General features: G+C 45.2%; 1 protein-coding gene across 1 annotated transcript in view; it reads left to right on the top strand.

The window, feature by feature from the left end:
• Positions 1 to 7,691: 7,691 nt before the first annotated feature.
• Positions 7,692 to 22,415, top strand: part of ZNF800 (zinc finger protein 800) — a 201,745-nt gene continuing 187,021 nt past the window's right edge. Inside the window, exon 1 of the mRNA XM_055124659.1 lies at positions 7,692 to 7,814. The gene's annotated coding sequence lies outside the window, so the exon portion shown is untranslated. The remainder of the gene's footprint in view (positions 7,815 to 22,415) is intronic.

Genomic DNA, 22,415 nt, shown 5'->3' with positions numbered 1-22,415 from the left:
AGTAACCCCTGAACAATGCCAGGTGTGGCACCCAAACAAAACCAACAAAAATGCTCTTCCAGAAACGAGAGGCAAATAAATCTTCTTACATTATTTGCATTCAATAACTCCTTTCAGCTTCTTTAGTCTCCTGGGACAGTTCTCAAGCCTGTGGGAATCCTTCCTCTGCCCTTCATTTCCACACTGGGTCACTCTGCTGGGCTCTGCCTGCAGGCCAGGCTGAACCTTTGAAGTCTCCTAATGGCCGGAAAATAGTCTTTTCCTGTCTGAATCCTCCCTCCTGCAGGGTGGTTCTGCCATCTTTGCAATGTCACTTCCCCGACTTTCTCCTGGTGAACAAAGTGCCCAGAACCTTCTGTCTGGCCCAGAGTCCTGAGCGCTGTGCCCTGAGGCTGTCACCCTTTCATCTCTTGCTGCTTGGAGAACAGATTCGGGACTTGGGTCAGAGTCCAGGCTGGCCAGCACTTCAGGAAATCAAAGGTCAAAGTCTGCAAGTGTCCAAGGACCTTTCTTTAAAAAAAAAAAAAATGAAAAAAAAAAGAAAAAAACAAAACAAAACAAAAACACTTAAAAATGTTTGTGAATCTAGAATTGAGATGGGATAGATTTATTTCCAAAGGTGGTGTAAAAGTATTACATCCGTACATTGCATTGCTTTGGTTTTGAAAGTTTATTGATAAAGATGCCTGGAGGGTGATAGCTATTCCTCTGGATATTTTAACTCACAGTTTGTTTTTGGAGACATCCGGTGATGATTTAGAAGTATGCCTTGAAGCATCTCGGGCCTCAGCTCCCGCACTTGTCTTAATTAGGTGGATTTTGACTCATCGTTATGTAGTTACCCGCTTAATAGAGTGCTTTAACTATTTTATGCAATTAGAAGAAGGCTCACAGAAGTCATCACATGACAGCAGAGCTATGGCAGAAAAGGCCATTAACTCTGTCTTCCCCTGCAAATCCTAGCAGTAATTAGGGACTTATGAAAAGTTGCGGCGGCTGAAATAATTTTGTTGGCAATGTCTCCTAACAAAGCCAGCAGCGTGTTGCGCTTTATTCTTCATACAAGCAAAAGTGATTCGTTTGCTACATAACCTAATCACCGGGAAAACACAGTTCCCATACTGACATTCATTACTGCCACCTCTAAAAGGGCTAAAGACAGAATTTTGACACACCAGCATGTACTGCAGGGGGAGGAAGCTGCGTTTTCCCCACTAGAGGGCTGCTGTCCACAGGAAGTGTGGGGGATACAGGGGCTGAGCCTCTTTTTCAGCGAGTTATCTCTTCACCCCTCCCAAACCAACCTTTTCTTATTTTGTTTTGTTTTTAGGCCACGCTTGACAGCTCTCTGAGCCCTAAAAAAGTTAATCCTTTGGGGGAAAAGATCCAGGAAGAGCAAGCAGGTTGATAGGAATTTTTAAAGTTGTATTTGGCACAGAGTTCAACCTAAACGCTTATTGGGTTCCCTGGATGCTTGGGGAGGGGGCTGGATGGGAGTCACCAAGGCAGCAAGATCCTGCTTCTGGCCGCCAGGAAGCTTCTTGCTCCAGGAAGCCTGGATAATCCGTCCCTTTCCAGTTGTGATCAAATCGTCAGAGCTCTGTGTAACTCTGGACTCCTCTTCGTTTTTGTCAGAAAGTGTGACTGTTTATGGGATTAAGGAAACAAAACAAAAATCCCACAGGGGTAGAGATAGTACAGTGGGTAGGGCGCTTGCTTTGCATACAGTAGACTCCAGGTCAATCCAAAGGCACCACATAGGATTCCCCATGCATCTCTGTGACTGATCCTGAGCACAGAGGCAGGAGTAAGCCCTGAGCACTGACAGGTAACCCTACTGTCCCTCTGCCCCTTCCTCAGTTTTCCCTACCTAGCAGCTGTAACCAGCTCCATTTTAACTATCCTCATACTACATTGTAAACATTCCTACCAATTCCTGGGTTGTCTCTGAGACCGAGGAAGTTTACAGTTTCCCAAGGCTGTAAATTCTGCCCAAACCTTTCCTCCTCCTGGGAAGTCTGTTTTTCTTCTACATGCTTTTTTCAGGCCACACCCGGTGATGCTCAGGAAATACTCCTGGCAGTGCTCAGGGGATCATGTGGGATGCTGGGGATTGAACCCATGTTGGCTGCATAGAAACCAAAGGCCCTACTCACTGAAGTTTGGGTAATGTGATACCCCCTCTTTGGGAGACAGTCTTTGACTTTGGTCAGACCGAAAAATAACTGTACTGAAAGTGATCCCAGAGGCCTGGGTGGAGCAGTCTGCTTAGTGGGAGTGCACAGTGGAATTTCTTTGACTCATACTCACCTGTGCCCTCATTATCATATTAAAAAATAATATCTCAAGCCAAAGTTTCTCCACCTTTTCTGGAGTATGCATGTGTATGATTACATATGTTCTGTATGATCCTTCACGCTGGATGTCTGCCCGCCCCCCATATAAATATACTTGATTTTTTCTGGAAAACTCCAAAATATGTGACCTTCACATAAAATCAGACCCCAGCTCCTCTTTCTGAAGCTTGTTCTATAACCTGTCCTGTCAAGAAACACTTCCCAACTTATAACTAACCTCTTCTCCCATTCAGTTCCTTTCCCCCATGCAGCTGTTACTGAGAGTTTTATATGACATAGTTCTCCTGGGTACTTGGTCACCTTCTTGCTTAGAGATGATCATGTCCTTTGCTTTGACCAATAGGAGCTCTTTTATGATTCCTCTACTCTTCTGTATTCCTCTCTGAACCATTGGCCATTGAGTTCTCTGCTTTATGTTTGTTATTGGTCACGTCCAGCAGTGCTCAGGCTTACTCCTAGATTTGTGCTCAAGGATCACACTCCTGGTGGGGCCTGTGGAACTTTATGAGGGACTGGGAATCAAACCTGGGTGGACTGCATTTAAGGCAAGCACCTTACCTGCTGTACTATCTCTTTGAGCTGCATCAAATCTAGCCCATTTTGTCTGCTAGAGAAAGAAGTAAGACTTCCCATTACATCTGGTGGGAGTCAGTCACTGAGATGACAGATGTGAAGTCACAGTGTTGCTACATTCCTGGGTGAAGGATAGGGTGGATGCCCAGATGTGAGACTGCTGGGTCACATGGAAGCTCAATTCTTAGTTTTGTTGGAGACGTGTCTAGATTGTTTTCTGGAAACGCTGGGCTGGTCAACATTCCTACCAGCAGTGGATGAGGGTTCCTTTTCCCCCACATCCCTTTAATACTGGTTGTTTTTGTTCTTTTTGATGTGTGTCAGTCTCACTGGTGTTGGGTGACATGTCATTTATTGTTTAGATTTGCATTTCCTTGATAATAAGTGATGCAGGGCATCTAAAAAAATATACTATTGACCATTTATATGCTTTTTTTTTCCTTTTTGGGTGACACCCAGCAATGCACAGGGGTTACTCCTGGCTCTGCAGTCAGGAATTACTCCTGGCGGTGCTCAGGGGACCATATGGGATGCTGGAAATCTAACCCAGGTTGGCCGTGTGCAAGGCAAATGCCCTACCTGCTCTGCTATCGCTGCAGCCCCTGTATGCTTTTTTGAGGTTTGTTTTTGGCAGTGCTCAGCGGTCACTCCTGGGGGACCATATGGGCTTCAGGGGATTGAATCAGGTCCACCATACACAAGGCAAGCACCCAACATGCTCTACTGTCTCTCTTGGCTCCTGTATGCTTTCTTTGAGGAAGTTTCTGTTAATCTTCTTTCCCCATTTTTTATTAGAGCTGATTCTTTTCTTCTTGTTAATATTTACAACTGCTTTATATATCTTGGATACTAACCCCTTGTCGGAAGTAGTGGACAGATATTTTCTCCTAGTCAGGATGTCTTTTTATTCTAGTCATTTTGTGTGTGTGTGTGTGTGTGTGTGTGTGTGTGTGTGTGTGTGTGTGTGTGGCGGGGGGGGGAGGGTGCAGAAACCTCTTAATTTGATGTAGGCCCGTTTGTTTCTTGTTGCCTCCATTTGTGTGGTCAATATGCACTGAATCTTTGAAGATGCCTTTAGATTTGACATTAGGTGAGGTTCTGGCTATAGTTTCCTGAATATACTATATGGACTCAGGTATATCTTTAATTTATTTTGAGGGACACAGACTTTCATGCTTGAAGGAGCTGAATCTTACCTTAGCTGGCCAGGCACTGACTGCCTAGTTGTTCAACCATTGTTATGACTAGGTGTGGAAGCACCAAGAGACAATCCAGTGAGCTCCTTGAGTCTCAGATATACTGTTGCCCAGCCCCAAGTGTATCCCATTTTAATCTTATTATATCCTGTTTACTGGAAATAAACTCAGGTGCTTGCTGGTTAGAATGAGGAGACAACAGTGACCAGGAGGAGTTTAGGCATCAAAGTTAAAGCTCTTAAAGTTTTCCTTGGCAGAAACACTCTAATGCAGGATCAGGACTCCTGTTACAGAAGAGCTGAAGGCCAAAGGAATGAGAACAAGGAGGCCCAAACTGTAACAGTGATGTTAGGGATAACATCTTCTTCTGCTTCTTCCACATGTTGGTTCTTGGACACAGGTATGTGAGCTATTGGAGAATGCAGAACTATCTATTGACTCTTGATTCAGTGTTTACCCCCATACTGGAACAGAGTTCAATAACCATAGCATGTAATGATTTCTAATAGGCCACTGCATGATTAATTGGAAGTTTCAGGGTGATGAGGCATATGGTCCGATAGTGCAGTCTTTCATTGTGCCACACTTTCTCTGTATAGGTCCCTTGGATCAAGGAAATGTTAGATGTGAGAAAAAGCCAAGAGAAAAGACATTTATAAAACTTCTAATAATCCAGATGTGATGCAGTTGGAGACATCTTTGGAGAGGAAAGGCAAACTTTATCTAAAGCAGATGTCAGCTCTGGAAAGAATAACTACTATTCCATCCAGGGTGGAAGGTAATACAAGCAAACTCCTAGAAAAAATCATGCAAATGTCTACTGTTGGTAGTGTGGGCTTTCAGCAGCAGTGGTAGTTGCATCAACCTTGGAGGAATGCTTTCAGTTCATTCATATCTTAGTAGTATGAATGGAGAGAGCGGATATGGCATAGGTCTATAGTACAAGTGTTGTAGGGGCTGAAAAACCTTGTCCATCTGATTGGTGGTGTCTTACCCAGGGGGCCACACTGTGGACACAATACTGCATAAGACAGAGAGATCTAAAATCCTTAGAATTAACTTCCATAGGAACTTCTGCCCCTGTTCTTATTCATAGTGTTTTAATCCTTTTAGGACTTGACCAACAGTTTAGCCATTTTTATGTTGTTTTGTTTTTGGTCCACACCCAGCCATTTTTAGAGGTTCCTCCTGGCTCTGTACTCACGAATTACTTCTGGCAGTGTTTGGGGGACCTTATGGAATACTGGGGATTGAGATGGGGCATAATAGCCTCCAGTGCAACTGGGGGAAACTTTTTGTTCATTTAAAGATGCTAGACTTACAGGTTGAGTGATGAGGGAATTTTATTTTTTTGAAAGGAGGTGGTAGGCCAAGTAAATCTGGGGACCTTGGTTTGGGTCTGGGTTTGAAGAAAGTGTTTACAGCTCTCAGAGAAACAAAAGCATTTTTATGACCAAGGTCATAAGTTAGGAGCACTGGGGAAAGATTTTAGAGAAAATTATCTTGTCACTGAAAAGTCTTTCCATCCCCAAACTGTTTCCACCAAAACCAGTTTGATTCTCTAATCTTGATCTCAGGTAGCTGTTCGCCATTGACTTCTTTTCCAGTTTCCCTGAATTGAAGTAACTCAAGAATTCCAGAAAGGTCAGAGCAGAGCTGTCTCAGTGTGTTGGTTTTTTAGCTAGGTTATCCTCACAATGGTCATTGGGGTTTGGTGGTGGTGGTGGTGGTGGTGGGGTTGTGCTCAGTGAACAGCTGATCCCATCTGGACACTTCTAAGTCCCATCCAAAAGCTCAGAAGTGGGGTTGGAGCTCAGGAGCCCCCTGGCCAAGCTGGCCCAAACATTCTGTATGCTGGGACTGGAGGAGCAGAGATTCTGTGGTTTCCAGGGTGGAACTTCAGAAAGGCAGGGAAGCTCAGGACTTTGGGTCCATCCTTCTGGATTTCTGCTCACTTGTTTTAAATTTAGGCTCCTTTGATTTGCAGCACTTTCAATAACAGTTTGGGACAGTCAATGTTCCCTCTCTAAACCCACCAGTGTTAGCACCCTTCCATCAATAACCCAAGATTTCCTCCCTCTCCTCACCCACCTTTGAAAACCACCACACATAAAGATGCTCAGGGGTATAACCTGGTAGAGCCCCGGAGACCATATGAGATGCTGGGAATCAAATCATGATTAGCTGTAGGCAAATTAGATGTCTTACCCACTGTGCTGGACTGGAGTGATAGCACAGCGGGTAGGGCATTTGCCTTGCACGCGCCTGACCTGGGTTCGATTCCTCCGCCCTTCTTGGAGAGCCCAGCAAGTTACTGAGAATATCACGCTTGCACGGCAGAGCCTGGCAAGCTACCCGTGGCATTTTGGATATGCCAAAAACAGTAACAAGTCTCACAACGGAGATATTACTGGTGCCCGCTCCAGCAAATCGATGAACAAGGGGACAACAGTGCTACAGTGCTACACTGTGCTATTGCTGCAGCACTTATTTTTTCAACTGATTTTTTGGGCCATACTTGGTGTGCTCAGGGCTGACTTCTGGCTCTGCACTCAGGAGTTACTTAGGGAGATGATCAGGGGTTATAGATGGTGCCAGGGATCAAACCTGGGTTGGCTGCTTGCAAGGCAAGTAAATGCCTTACTGGCAGTACTATCTCTGTGACCCAGCAAACTCATTTTTTTCCCATATGGACGTGAAGGCATTTATTTATTTATTTATTTATTAAATGGAGTCACTGTTGAGATACAGTTACAAAGTTGCTCATGATAAGGGTTTCAGTCCTACAATGTTCCAACACCAGTATACCTTTTCCTCCACCACTGTCCCCAGTTCCCAGTCACCCCCACCCCCCTACCCCGCAGACTCATTTTGAAAAAACTTCCCTTTGCTTATGAAAGCTTGGGTCACACACTTGCTCAGAAACACCTCCAAGCCACCTGAATGTCCCACTCCCTTCATGACCTTATTTTCTGGCCAGTTTGCCAACTCATTCCCTCCCTCCTTTCCTTGGCATTCTCCTTTCTTTCCTCTTCTTTTGTTTTTGGGTTACAGAAGTCCAGCGATGCTCAGGGGTTGCTCTGGGCTCCGGACTCAGGATTTACTCTTGGTGGTACTTGGTGGGGGTGGGGGTGGGGGAACCCGTATGGGATGCGGGGGATCGAACCCAGGTGGCCCTCGTTGCAAGGCAAACGCCCTACCTTCTGGAACTATCGCTCCAGCCCCAGCATTCTCATCTATTTATGTAAACAAAAATTAATTAAAAAAGGTGAGCAGACCCCGCACCCCCTTTCTCCCCCAACCCCCCCAGCCTGCCTGCCGCCCTGCTTCCTCCCTCCAGCAAAGACCGTCCTTGCAGCTGCCAGTGTTTGCCGCGCGCTCGGGGCCCAGCCCGGCCCCTTCAGAAGCAACTGCACGTCGTGCCGCACGCGTCCCAACCGCCCTACCTTTGTGCCGCCCCCCTTCCCCCCGCAGCCCAATGTTCCCAGCGCACAAAAGCCGCGGCTGAAGGAAGGGGACCGCTCGGGGCCGCGGGAGGGAGCTGAGCTGGCGGCCGCCGCGCAGCCACGCCAGCGCCGGCGGAAGCGGACGCGGCCAAGCCCGCCTAGGAACCCCGGGGAGCATCCCTCGGCAAACCCCAACTCCAGCCCGCCCGCCCCGGCTCTCTCCCCCACCTCCAGACCCCCAGGTGAGACAACCTCCCCCTCCCCCTGTGCCCCCTCTCCGCCTCCACCCGTGCAACGCGACCCCCCACCCCCAGCCCCGCCGGCTCGCGATCCTTGCACTTGCTCCGGAGTTCTAGCCGCTGTCGCTCACCGCCAGGCCTTTGTTGTCCAGCCGTTGTTATTGCCTTAGGGCGACTTACAGTCTCCCCTCAACGGGCAGGGGGACGAGAAAAAGTCGGATCTGAAGGTTTTGCATGTGCAGAGCCCCCACCCCCGGGGGCTGCGGGCCGGGGCCGGGATTCGACCCCCTGCGCGCCTCCTTAACCAGCTTCCCCGCGGGATGGCTCAGAGCCGCCTTGCGGGAACCCAGGGCCAAGAGCGGGGGCAGCCGCTCCTCGGCATTTGCACCGAAATAAATTTCCCTCGAAGAATTCTGAATCGGAGCTTTTGCCTCGAGGTGCTCCAGTTACATCCCTGAAGAAGCCGACGCTGGTCGTTTCGCGTCGTCACCAAGCTTTATTTTCCAGTTCTTTCTTTATCCCCTGGCCGTTCTGGCCCCAAAGCGATCCCGTAAAGCGGACCCACTCTGATACAGTTTGAAAAGTGCATTTTTGTACTTGGCTCTTTTCTTTGATCGAATTAATCTGGGCCTTTTTTTTTTTTCTCTGTCGTTCTAAATGAGGCCTATGGGCTGACAATGTCGCTGTTTAAAGGGGATTTTAGGGGATAATGGCCAATGCAAATAGTGCCATGAGAATGGCAACTTGCTTTTACACTTTCCATCACATAATAACAGCAAAGAAAGCTTTTAAAATGAATTGAAATTTTGTGGCATGCCATCTGCGATTATTTGGGGAAGGAGGGGGGAACTGGTGAATACTGCAGTTGGGCAAAAGAATGGGGGTATCCTCCGTTGTTAAGCTGACAAGTTTCAGATGGCAACCTTACCCTTGCTGCTGCAAAGTTGGCTAGCATTCTTTATAAAAAAAATTTTTTTTTATTATTTTCTTTCTCCCGGATTATCTGCCAAAAAAAAAAAATCTCTTTGATTGCTGGTATTTGGGTCTGAAAAACTTTTCTATTGTTGAAGAATTCAATTCAACCCCTTGCAGCTGCTGATGTGTCATTGTCCCAGTCGTTATGTGTACGCGTCTCAGATGAATGTAGCCAAGCCTTTTAGTGCCTTAATAGGTGTCTACATAAAGGTCATTTATTCTGCAGGCCTTGTTTTAACAAAAGTTTATACACAAACAACAACCCGCAGCTAAAACATTCACATTAATCAATTTCCTCCCCATGCAGAATGCAGCAACCACCCCAGCCAGGGCCCCGGCAGGGAAAATCTTGCCCCTGATGTTGTAAAGCCGAAAACAGTTTAAGGGATTTCATCCAGGGCAGAGCATAATTGTTTCACGACTGTTTGGAGCTGCACAGCCCACTCCCATGGCCTTCTGTGCCCGGGCAGCCGTGCAGGGGCCGGCTAAATCTGGGGGGCTGCGAGCCACTCAGCCTGGACAGTTGGGGGTTTGAGCTGTTCCTGAACCCGGGTGGGGGCTGTTCGCCCACTTGAGCTATTGTCTCTGCAGGGAAGGATGCCTAGGTGAGGCCAGAAACGGCAGAAAATCGCCCAGAGGGGTAGGAACAAGATCTCAAATTGCCAAAAAAAAAAAAAAAGAAATGATTTGCTCACAGGTATTAAGTTTTTCACTAGACCAAAGAAAAGATGGGGGCGGTGGATCCTCCCCGCTCCCCATCTTCAAATCCCTGCAGGGGGCGGCTTTGAGGGTGAAGTATATGAAAAGAATAGCCCTGTGCTAACGAAATTACCCAGCAGGGAAGAGACCCAGGAAGGTTCCTAAGCATCTTGGTGCTGCTCCAGAGTACTGGGCTGGGAGGAGGGGGGCGGGAGCGGGGGCGGAGTGGAAGTCTTGTGGGAAGTGCAAAGTTCAGCCCTGCGGGTGGGAGCGACTCCCCGGGAGGCCCAGGAACCTGTTCGCTCTCTGAGCAAACCCTTGGCTGCAGAGGGAAGGCAGCTCCTCTGCCCGCGTTCTTGGACTAGGATACATGCTTAGTTCCTGGCGGGGTCTTCACCCGCCTCCTGGAGGAAGTGAAAGGCACAGCCGAAGGGATGTCTAGGTCAGTCTCTGCGGTGCAGCTTTCTGTGCTTTCGGCGTTCAAGTTCAAAACTTAGATGGGAGGGGGCTGGAGAGATAGCACAGCGGGTAGGGCGTTTGCCTTGCACGCGGCCGACCCGGGTTCAAATCCCAGCATCCCATATGGTCCCCTGAGCATGGCCAGGGGTAATTCCTGAGTGCAGAGCCAGGAGTAACCCCTGTGCATTGCCAGGTGTGACCCAAAAAGAAAAAAAAAAAAAAAACCAAAAACTTAGATGGGAGAAGTGAAGAACTCCACTCCCTGGAAGGACTCGGGTGGTAGTGATTTGGGCTGTGAAGGTCCCAGCGCTCTGGGATTTGGCCTCTTGTGCGATCCCACCCCTTTGGCCCCTCTTCCTGGGTCTCTTTCCTTCCATTTTTTCCTCACGTGCTGAGGGCACCCCAGTTGAGTCTCTCCCACAAGTGTCTCAGCCGTGTAGGCTGCACCTCAAACTTCTAGCAGCACGCGAATGACTTGGGATGGTGTTAGAACAAACCCGCGGGGCTCCGCTGAGAGGAGTGCGTGTGTTCAAATCTGCCTTTCTAACAAGCTCCCCCACACCCCTCCATGCTGTTGCTGCCAGCTGGTCTAGATTACAATGTGCCTGGAGACAAGGACACTAGTGACTGTCCTAGAACTGAAATATCCATACAAGGTCGGAAAATCAGAATGTCCACTGAGGTAATCGAAGATCGTTTGAATATTCAGCTCCAGCTGTTTTTTGGGGACAGTGCAAAGGGTTTGGGCACAGTATAGTTTTTAGGGAGGCTTATTATATGCAGCTTGTCTTGCACTTACTGCAGTTTTGCAGTTCCAAGCACCAGACATGATATTTGGTCCCAGTCTTTCTTTCTTTGTTTTGGGGGCCACACCTGGCTGTGCTCAAGGATCACTCCTGGTGGTGCTTGGGGATTAAAGTGGAGTTGGTCATGGGCAAGGCAAGTGCCTTACCCATTGCACTACCTCTCAGGCCCTTTAATCATTTCCATACTATCCTCTCCTTTGGAAAAATGACAAGTGCATACCACCAGTGCCTACACTATGCAGATGCAGTTCTGGGTGCAGTGAGCACTGCGGTGGCAAACAGATCTCATCTCTGCCTCAGAGTCAAGAGTAGGGGGGGTGTCAACCCAGCCCCCCATGGGAATCATCTGAGGAATTTTGGTAACTCACAGATGCTCAGTGCCTATCTCCCACTCCAGGGATTAAAGCTAATTGGTTTGGGACGGGTCTCATCGAGGGCATTTTTTAGAGCTCTTCAGGGGAATCGAGGGTGTAGCCAGGGAGATGAACCCCTTGCTCAGGGGGTGGGACTCGAGGGGGTAGAGTGTGGGTGGGAATTGTTAGAAGACCTGTTCTAGCTATATCCCCTAAAGCTTTTGGGGGGGGCCCAGTGGGATGACCAGTCACAGATCACGGGTCAGTGACAGCTTCCTGTTCCAGAGCATCACGGCCACTGCAGGGAGAGGGTTGATACAGCACTGGACGTGTGCCTGTTGGAGAGTTGTAGCATCTCGACCAGGAAGGCTCAGCTACAGCAGGGCCTGGTGGTTTGCCTTCAGGGTACCAGCTGCTTTACAGAGAGGTTGCTTGGGTACAGAGGAGGCAGAAGAGTGTCGGGGGGTGAATCCGTGGCAGAGACACCAGCCTTGAAAGCATGAAGTTGATTCAATCCTGATTGCACCCAGTGGGGTCCCAGTGGCTGTGCTGTTTGGGTCATGGGGCCACAACCAAATGTTTGATGCCCAGTGGTGTGTGCAAGCAAAGCACTGCGGCTGAAGCACAGGAGCACTCAACTGTGGGTCACCTCTGGTCGCTGCAGCAACAGCAGTAAAACAAGCAAAGGGGAGGGAGAGGAAAAGAAAATGGATGACTAGTTGAATAGGAATAAAAAGGGAGCAGAATGCCATTGGCTATAATCTGATTTCTCCAGGACCTCGAGGGCAGGACTTTCAGTGCTACTGTCAGGGAAGTCCTGGACAAACATGGAGTGGATAGTCACTTCTAGCGTATTGTCTCCAGCTTCAGGATTATCAAATGTGACTCAGAATAGCTTGATATGCAGTGGAGAACACAGATAAATCGCAACAGACCAACTTAAAATTGTTTGATGCATGATTATGTGAAGAGGAGGAAAAGATAAGCTGAAGACTGGGGAGGAAATATTAGGAAATTGTGGTAAACAACCTCTGTAAAGAATGCATAAGGACTTTAAAAAACAGAACCAAACCATTCCATTTTCCTTTACAACCCAATGAGATCGGTACTATTACTAATCCTACTCTACTGATGAGAAAACCTAGACACAGAGAAGGTAAATTGTCCAATGTCATATAACTGTATCACTGTATCACTGTCATCCCATTGTTCATCGATTTACTCGAGTGGGCACCAGTAATGACTCTATTCCTCCCAGCCCTGAGGTTTTAGCAGCCTCTCCTTACTCATCTTTCCCAATGATTGGAGGCTCTTTCAGGGTCAGGGGAATGAGACCTATTGTTACTGTTTTTGCCATATTGAATACGCCACGGGTAGCTTGCCAGGCTCTGCCTGTGTGGGTGGGATACTCTGGTAGCTTGCCAAGAGGTATATATATGTATACACACACACACACACATACACACATATTACTCTCTATGATTTGTTGCCTACTGTCTGAACTCCATCAATTGTGGTGTGGTAATTATGGAAAATGTGTATGTGTGTCTTATAATGTGTCCAGAAAGCAGCCTGGAGTGTGGCGGCAGTTGGGTAGTGGAGGTCGGCTGCCAGGGCTGAGTCCCTTGGGGCAGGGAGGGTTCTCAGCCGCCCCCCTTTGGGGCGCCCTGAGTGAAAACAGCCTGGTGCGGAGTCCCCCAGTGTCATATAGCCTAGCAAAACTAAAGTTCAAACTCCACTCATCTGGATTTAAAATCTCTTTTAAAAATGCAAATATATAGACTTTGTATCAATCAACTAATAGAATGCCAAATATTTTTATTTCAATATACTCAAATTTCATTCAGTTCCATATTTTCTGAATCAATGTATGTGTTAAATATCTGTATCACAAAACATGTCATTTTGCAGGTTGATGAAATGGTAAGTCACAGAAGGGTATGTTAATTGTACAATCTTGCAGATGGCTAAAAAAAGAATCAGTATAAAGCAAGCAACGTGTTCTACATATCACTGTGCTTATCAATCGTTTGGATGAGGTCTGCATAATTTACCAGTTACCAGTACTTGTTAAGGTTTCTTGTTGTAGAATTATTTGATTTGTTGAATGATATATCATTTTCATTTATTCATGATTATGATTCAACATAAAATGTGTCATGTACTTATGTTTATTAAATTTTATTTCCTCATAGCTACCTTCAAAGGGGAGGAACAAGCTTGATGTAGGAACCCTAATAAATTTTAGCGGGATTAATCAAGGTCTATATCTGCTGCTCCTCTCTCCCAGGTTGCAAATCTGCAGCAGATGGGCTGATGACCTATGAACGCCAGAATGTATTTTTGATTTTATAGGGTGTTCACAGGCTCAGAGGGATTTAAATGGCCCTGAGTTTAATCACAGTCTGCTGTCTCTTGGTGTAGCATGTATTCATTTAAAATGAAATGAGACCTAATTATCTTACAGCTAGGTCTCTGGGATTTTTTTTTCTTGCAGGAATTTATTGTTGCTACTAGTGTTATTATTATAAACCTCTCCAGTAGTATTATCTCTGGCTTTTTATTTTCTGAGAAAAATCCATGGCTGCACGAGTGTCTGTTATTTAATATCTCCTTTTTCCTGCACCCTCCACTTAGATTACTGGGCAAGGTTGAGCGGTGGGGTGGGGGTGGGGAGGAACTGATGCTTGGTAATTACCTTTTAAAGAAATTACTGCTTGAGCAACAAGAAAGACACCTTGAGAGCTAGAAGTCAGCCTATAAAAACAGTCAGTGGAAGTGTCCCTGTAATTTTGTCATTTTGCAAGTGATGCCAATAATGCTTATTTGGTGATCTAAGAAATATCATTTAAACCATGCAGACATCCACATTAGTAGGAACGTCCCTTCCCGAACTATCACCAAAATCTCACTGACTCACAACACAGGGACGACAAGAGAGGCTTTGTCATTGCGGCTTTCCATAGAGTGACCTCTGACAATCAGAGTGATCTTACACAGGACAAGAATCTCATGACCCAGAATCTAGCCAGATGATGAAAGGAAAATGCTGAAGTGTCTAGGGGCCTGGGAAGAGAGCCCGAGGGACTGAGTGCATATTTTTTTTGCATGCAGGATGCTTGAGTTTGATTCCCTGCACCACATAGTCCGCTAAACAGAGTCAGGAATAATCTGCTTTTTTTGGGGGGGGTCACACCCAGCGATGCTCAGGGCTTACTCCTGGCTTTGCACTCAGGAATTACTCCTGGCAGTGCTTGGGGGACCATATGGGATGCTGGGGATTGAACCCGGGTTGGCCGCGTGCAAGGCAAACGTCCTACCCGCTGTGCTATCGTTCCGGCCCCAGAGTCAGGAATAATCTGAATAATCTCTGACAACTGGTGGGGGTGCCCTCTCCTGCCAACATCAACATTAGCAGCAGCAGCAGCAGCAGCAGCAATAACAGCAAAAGTGTTCAGGAACAGCGGATGTACCCCATCAAACCACTGGCCACTCCATTCTACCTGAGAAACCAGGCAACTGTAAGAAGGTGGAAATGCCCCACAGATGAGCCTTGTAATGAAATACGTGTACTACAAAGTCCAGAGGACTTCACCTTTTTTGTATTTTATTTTCTGTGTCAGCTCCCCTTAAGGTATTAATCTGTACTTACCACTTCAGCACTATTTTCATTATAGATGTCACTTAAATTCGTGTAGATAGCTCTGAGAATTTAAGAACCAAAAGGAACCAGTGAGCTAATCATAGCTGCCGTTACAGAGTGCTCACACCCTGAGAAGGATCCCACAAAATGCTCTTTATTTCATTTCACAAACTATGTTGGACACAATTGTCCTCAGTTTATAGTGAGGTTAGATGAGACCTGACAAGATTCAATGACAGAACATGTCTTCCATCAGGTAGAGTTGTGTGTGTGTGTTGGGGGGGTGGTGGTTAAATTTGTGGAGCAAGAAAGTTTTTATTGAAGCTTATTTAGAAAGATGTGAGGGGAGAGAAAGGGAAATAAACCAGGAAAAGATACATAGAGACAGGTGCAAAATCCGTGTTCTATTAACCCATCTGATAAGGGATTAATATCAAGGATATACAAGACACTAGTAGAATTGTATAAGAAAAAAACCTCCAATCCCATCAAAAAATGGGGAGAAGAAATGATATTTCTTCCTCAAAAAAGAAATACAAATGGCCAAAAGGCACATGAAAAAATGCTCCACATCTCTAGTCATCAGGGAGATGCAAATCAAAACAACAATGAGATATCATCTCACACCACAGAGACTGGCACACATTCAAAAGAACAAAAGCAACCGGTGCTGACATGCATGTGGGGAAAAAGGGACGCTCCTTCAGTGTTGGTGGGAATACCAACTGGTCCAGCCTTTCTGGAAAACAATATGGACAGTCCTTCAAAAACTAGAAATTGAGCTTCCATATGACCCCACAATACCACTTCTGGGAATATATCCCGAGGATGCAAAAAAGCACAGTAGAAATAACATCTGTACCAATATGTTCATTGCAGCACTGTTCACAATAGCCAAAATATGGAACCAACCCAACACCCATGCCTCCGCCAGTGTACATTTCCCAGTATTGGTGTCCCCAGCTTCCCTCCCATCACCCCCCTCTCCCCACCCCTTGCCTGCCTTTATGGCAGGTGAAGGAAGTCAACTCTTAGTTTTAATTCTTAAATTAATTCATCAATACATGGCTGATTTTCTGAATTAGCTGAGTTAAAGAGATAAAAAAGGAGAAGTCCTGGGAGAAGAGTTTGGCATCTTGAATGAGCTCTGTCTTGACATGCTCTGCTTATACAGACTCCTTCCCCAGTCTGGGCACAAAGCTCTTGCTGTCAATAAGCACTTTTATAGAAATCACATCTGATGTAACCCCATTTACATACCGCAGTGTCTACCCTCTTGAAGAATTCAATTCTGTGGTTTTAATATCTTCACACAGTATAACCATTACCTCTTTCTAATTCCAGAGCATTTTATGTTTTTTTCTTTCTTTCTGGGTCACACTTGGTGATGCTCAAGGATTACTTCTGGCTCTGCACTCAGGAATTACTCCTGGCAGTACTCCCACATGGCAGGGATGCTGGGATCGAACCTGGGTCATCCGAATGCAAGGCAAACGCCCTACTTACTATACTATCTCTTCAGCCCTTACAGAGTATTTTAGTCCAAACCCAAAACCCATACTCTTTAGCAATAACTTCCCATTTCCATTTTTTCCAATCTCTGGAAATGACTAATCTGCTTTCTGTCTTTATGGATTTTCATCGTGCACCTTTCACATAAATGGAATCACCTGTGACCTCTTGTGTCTGGCTTCTTGCAGGTAGCCTAATATTTTCAAAGTCCAACCATGCTATGGTATCAATCAGTTTCTTTTGTTGACTGACTGAATCATAGTCCATATTATGAGTGCAGCAGGTCTTATTTGTTCACTCATAGATTAATAGATATTTGGGTTGTTTCCACTTTTTCCTGTGAATAATGCTGCTGTCAACAGTCATGTGCAAGTTGTTTTTTTTTTGGTGTGTGTGTGTTTATGTGTGTGTGTGTGTGTGTGTGTGTGTGAAGACTTACATTTTCTATTATGAGGGCTATGTACCTAGTAGTAGATTTGCTAGAGGCATATGCTAAATTTATGCTTGCTTCTTTTAGAAACTACAGAATTTTTTTTTCTTTTTGAGTCACACTGGGCAATGCACAGGGGTTACTCCTGGCTCTGCACCCAGAATCACTCCTGGCGGTGCTCAGGGGACCATCTGGGATGCTGGGACTTGAACCCGGGTCGGTCGCGTGCAAGGCAAACACCCTACCCACTGTGCTATTGCTCCAGCCCCAGAAACTATAGAACTGTTTTCACAGTACTGGAACCGGTTTACAATCCTACCAGTAGTGTTTGAGGATTCCAGTTACCACGTATTAATAGTTGTTACTGCCTTTCTGTTTTGGTTTTGGGTGCAGGAGAGGTGTTTGGACTGTAGAGAGCAGTGCTCAGGGTATGTTCCAGGGTCTGTATTCTGGAGTGACTCCTGATAGTACTTGGAAAGTAACCCCTGTGCATTGCCCCTATGTGGTGCTGGTGATCCGGTCAGGGTTGGTGGCAGATTAGGCAGCTGCCTACCCCCTGTAACCAGCTCTCCAGCCCGGTGGACGATGCCTCCTTTTGAACTGTAGCCATCCGGGTGGGGGTAGTGAGTGAAGTGGTACCTCCTAATGGTTTTGGTTTGTATTTCCTTAATGGCTAATGCTACTGAGCATCTTCAGTCAACTTACTGTTCTTTGTGTAGCATCTTTAGAGAAAAGATTATTCAGATCCTTTGCCCATTTTTAATTTAGTTGAGTGGCAAGAGCTCTTTAAGTATTATGAGTCAGATTTGTAGTAAGTCTACACTTTTCCAAATATTTCTTTTGTTTTGCGGGGTTGTCTTTCACTTTTTGATAGTTACCTCTAAGTTTTGCACAAAGCTTTTAATTTTGTTCTAGACCAATTATTTATTTATATTGTGTCTTGCACTTTGGTGTTTTATTGAAGAAATACTTGCTTACTCCAGGGTCAGAAAATTTTACTCTTATGCTTACTTCCAAGAGTGTTGCGGTCTTGGTTCTTACTAGCTGTGGTAAAAACTGTGGTTAAAACTGTAGTATTGGGCTAGAGTGATAGCACAGCGGGTAGGGCATTTGCCTTGCATGCAGCTGACCCGGGTTCGATTCCTAGCATCCCATATGGTCCCCCGGGAACTGCCAGGAGTAATTCCTGAGTGCATGAGCCAGCATCGCTGGATATGATCCAAAAAGAAAAACGAACAAACAAACAAAACATTGTAGTCTTAAGGCTGTATTTTATTCTAAGTCAATTTTTTTGAATGGGGTAAAGTAATAAGCATTTTTCTGTGAAAATTTGTGGGAGTTAATCAAAGTGGCAGATTTTACCTTGATTGTTAAATTGACGTACATTAAAACAATAAAATAAATTATTTGACATAATATTAATTGATTAGTCAGATAGAAATATCAAGATTTTGATTAAAAAATTTTTTTTTTTTGCTTTTTTGGATCACACCCAATGATGCACAGGGCTTACTCCCAGCTCAGGCACTAAGGAATTACTCCTGGTGGTGCTTGGGGAACCAAATGAGATGCTGGGAATCGAACCTGGGTCAGCCGTGTGCAAGGCTAATGCCCTACCTGCTGTGCTATCGTTCCAGCCCCTTTGATTTAAAATTTAAGATTGATTTTAGCCCTGTCTTCTCTTAAAGCTAATAATTATAAAATATTCTATGACCCGTTGATTCTCTTAAGCTATTATATTGGAAATGGGAAATCATTTTTATTAAGGAACATTGGCTAACTTAGAAAAAAGTCATTTCTTCATGAGTTACAGAAGTAAATTGTAACTTGAATTATTCTTTCAATGAAAGCAATAAGACTTGGGGCTGAAAATATAGCTGAATAGAGTGCATGCTTTGTGGTGTGTGTGTGTGTGTGTGTGTGTGTGTGTGTGTGTGTGTGCGCATGCATGCGTGTGTGGGCCTGAGTTCAAGCACCAGGGTCCGAGCACCAAGCTGGGACACAAACAAGAAAATCAGAAGATTCTAAGAGTTCACAGATCTGGTTTTTGCCTTAGGAACAGGTGACTGAAATCACCATTTAAGCAATAGAACTTTGAGCATTGAAACTGTGGTTCTATGTTTGCCTACTCTGGAGACAGAGATTACATAGTTTGGGAGGGAAGATTGAGGTGAAATGAAGACAGGAGAGAGGAGTTGTGTTGGGAAATCCACACTCAGCTACTAAGTAAGTATAACCTGGCATCAGTGATGATGAGTGTGAACAATAGGGGGAAGGATTGTGGCAGAGTGGGGAAGAGACCTCCAGGGTAGAGTGGCCCTCAGTTACAAACATAAATACATGCCTCAGTTGCTAAAGATATGGAAGTGAACAAACTAATGCAGGAGACAAATTCAAGTGAACTAAGAATTATTCACAGTATTGGAGAGAGAACCAAGGCTCTTGAATTAGTAAGCATTTGGGGATTATGTTCTTTTCTTTTATTCTTTGTTTGCTTGGGGGCATACCCTGTGATGCTCAGGTTTTCCTCTTGGCTCAGCACTCAGGAATTACTCCTAGTAGTGCTTGGGGTACCATATAGGATCAAACCTGGATACCCAGGTTACATACAAGACAAGTGTCCTATCTGGTGTACTATGGTGTTACTTCCTCGGGTTTTGTCATGTTAAAAGGGTGGGGCTCCTTCCATACTGTCATAATCATCGTGGGTGAGTCTGTCTGGAAGAACAAAGAGACAAGAGCCTATTTGGTGCCATCACTCTTGGAAGGATGCTGTTAAACTTACAGTCTTTTGGAGCCCGAGCAATAGTCCAGTGGGTAGGCCAACCTGGGTTCTATTCCCAGCATTCCACATGGTCCCCTGAGCACTGCCAGAAGTAATTCTTGAGTTCAGAGCCAGGAGTAACTTCTGAGCATCACTGGATGTGGCCCCTAAATGACCAAAAAATAAAATAAAATAACATAATCCCTAAATGCTTGCTAATTCAAGAGACTTAGTTCTCCCTCCAATGCTGTGAATAATACTTAGTTCTCTCGAATCTCTTTCTCTTCTGCATTAGTTTGTCCACCACCATATCTTTAGCTTTTGCTTGGGTTAGGTCTCTCAGAGATAGGACACAAGCAGAAGAAGGGATTTTACCTAAGGAGTTCATTCACATCATTATTGCATAGTCTATTTACATAATTATTTACAAGTTATTTCACTTATTCTTTGCACACCAGGCACTGATTAAGATAATATCTGATGATTTCTTTTTCAAGGAACTTATTCTTACAATGCAGGCCAGTAGGCATTAGATTCTAATTCTTCAACAAAACTTTAAACACACAACATTCCCATTACAAGCTCTAATTCAGATGGCAAATTTACTAGAATTCAATTGTACTGAACTGACACGAGTTACAGGCTTTGAAATTTGATAAAGGGGCTTGAAATGATTAAAACAAGATGTTGATAAATATACAGCAATGTGAGACTCTATCAGTGTGTGACAAGTTTTTAATTTAAGGACATTACATTCCTTTGTATCAAGCCTTCAATAATATTAATTTTCAAGAACATTAAATTCTGTCTAGTGTACTGAAGCTGGTAATTATAATGCATAAAAATAGCTGAATAACCAGAGTAGTGCCAAATTACTCTGTCACTCATGAGTAATCAATTATTTTTGTGCAGCACAATATATATGATGCCTACACACAAAGTGATAATGTACAGCACATAAATGAACAATACTTTTTTGAAAAGCATGGTCTGGCATGCCTGAGAGCTTTAACAAGTTTACTCGCGAGCTTGGCTGTGTCTCTTTGAGGAGTGCTAAATTGAATGGTTTGAAGAGCTCTTGGTCCAGGGCTGACCTGATGTCACATCAGAACCGCTGTCTGCTCAGCATCCATGTACTTCAGAGGACTCATGTCAGTTGGTAGACCAGATGCCAGCTATGGCATGGGGACTCTGGAGAGTAGCACATATGGAACGGGAGGTCCCGTGGGGAGGACGGCATCTGCATTAGGAATAGTATTGCATCTTTAGAGTTGCCCTGTAACTTCCCAATAACCTGTGGAACTAGAGAGTTGTCTTTAAGGCTTATTATCCTGGTAACATCTTCAGCTCTGTTCTGGAACATTTTTTTTTCTTCTCTCTCTATCTCATCTCTATATGTCTGTATGTCCCTGTCTCTCTCTCTGTGTTTGGGTCACACCTAGAGGAGCTCAGGGACTATTTATGACTCTGTTTTCAGGAATGACACTTGAATGTGCTCAGGGCACATATGGTGCCCGGGATTCGAACTAGGTTCACAGCAGTTATGGCTGCATGCAAGGCAGGTCCCTTGTATCATGCTATCTCTCTGGTACCCAAACATCACAAAGTTTTTTTTTTGGGGGGGTGATGGCCACACTCAATAGTGCTCAGGGGCTGTTTCTGGCTCTGTGCTTAGGAGTGCCCCTGGAGATGCATGGGAGGGGGTTGTGCTAGGGATTCAAATGGCATTGGCAGGGTGCAAGGCAGTGCCTTACCCACTGTACTATCTGTCTAGCCCCTGACAAACTTTCTTTTTTTTTTTTTTTTGGGTTTGGTTTTTTTTTTTTTTAAATTTATTTATTTTTAATTAGAGAATCACCGTGAGGGTACAGTTACAGATTTATACACTTTTGTGCTTATACTTCCCTCATACAAAGTTTGGAACCCATCCCTTCACCAGTGCCCATTCTCCACCACCCGTAAACCCAGTGTCCCTCCCACCCTCCCCAATCCCATCTCCCTCCCACCCCACCCTGCCACTGTGGCAAGGCATTCCCTTCTGTTTTCTCTCTCTAATTAGCTGTTGTGGTTTGCAATAAAGGTGTTGAGTGGCCGCTGTGCTCAGTCTCTAGCCCTCATTCAGCCCGCAACTCCCTTCCCCCACATGGCCTTCGACTACAATGTAGTTGGTGATCGCTTCTCTGAGTTGACCTTTCCCCGGAACGTGAGGCCAGCCTCGAAGCCATGGAGTCAACCTCCTGGTACTTATTTCTACAGTTCTTGGGTGTTAGTCTCCCACTCTGTTATTCTATGTACCATAGATGAGTGCAATCTTTCTATGTCTGTCTCTCTCTTTCTGACTCATTTCACTCAGCATGAAACTTTTCATGCCCATCCACTTGACTACAAAATTCTTGACCTCCTTTTTTCTAACAGCTGCATAGTATTCCATTGTATAGATGTACCAAAGTTTCCTCAACCAGTCATCCGTTCTGGGGCATTCGGGTTTTTTCCAGATTCTGGCTATTGTAAACAGTGCTGCGATGAACATACATGTGCAGATGTTGTTTCGATTGTACTTTTTTGCCTCTCTGGGATATATTCCCAGCAGTGGTATTGCTGGGTCAAATGGGAATTCAATATCTAATTTTTTGAGAGTCGTCCAAATTGTTTTCCAGAAGGGCTGAACCAGTCGGCATTCCCACCAGCAGTGAAGAAGGGTCCCTTTCTCCCCACATCCTCTCCAACAGCGGTTGCTTTTGTTCTTTTGCATGTGTGCTAGTCTCTGTGGTGTGAGGTGGTATCTCAAAATTGTTTTGATCTGCATCTCTCTGATGATTAGTGATGCAGAGCACTTTTTCATGTGCCTTTTGGCCATTCGTATTTCTTCGTTGGTAAAGTTTCTGTTCATTTCTTCGCCCCATTTTTTGATGGGGTTGGATGTTTTCTTCTTGTAGAGTTCAACCAGTGCTTTATATACCATT

Source organism: Sorex araneus, chromosome 1, assembly GCF_027595985.1.
Source record: "Sorex araneus isolate mSorAra2 chromosome 1, mSorAra2.pri, whole genome shotgun sequence".
In the NCBI taxonomy this organism is placed as follows: Eukaryota; Metazoa; Chordata; class Mammalia; order Eulipotyphla; family Soricidae; genus Sorex; species Sorex araneus.
The sequence above is the reverse complement of the archived record's forward strand: the minus strand, read 5'-3'. Positions and strand labels throughout refer to the sequence as shown.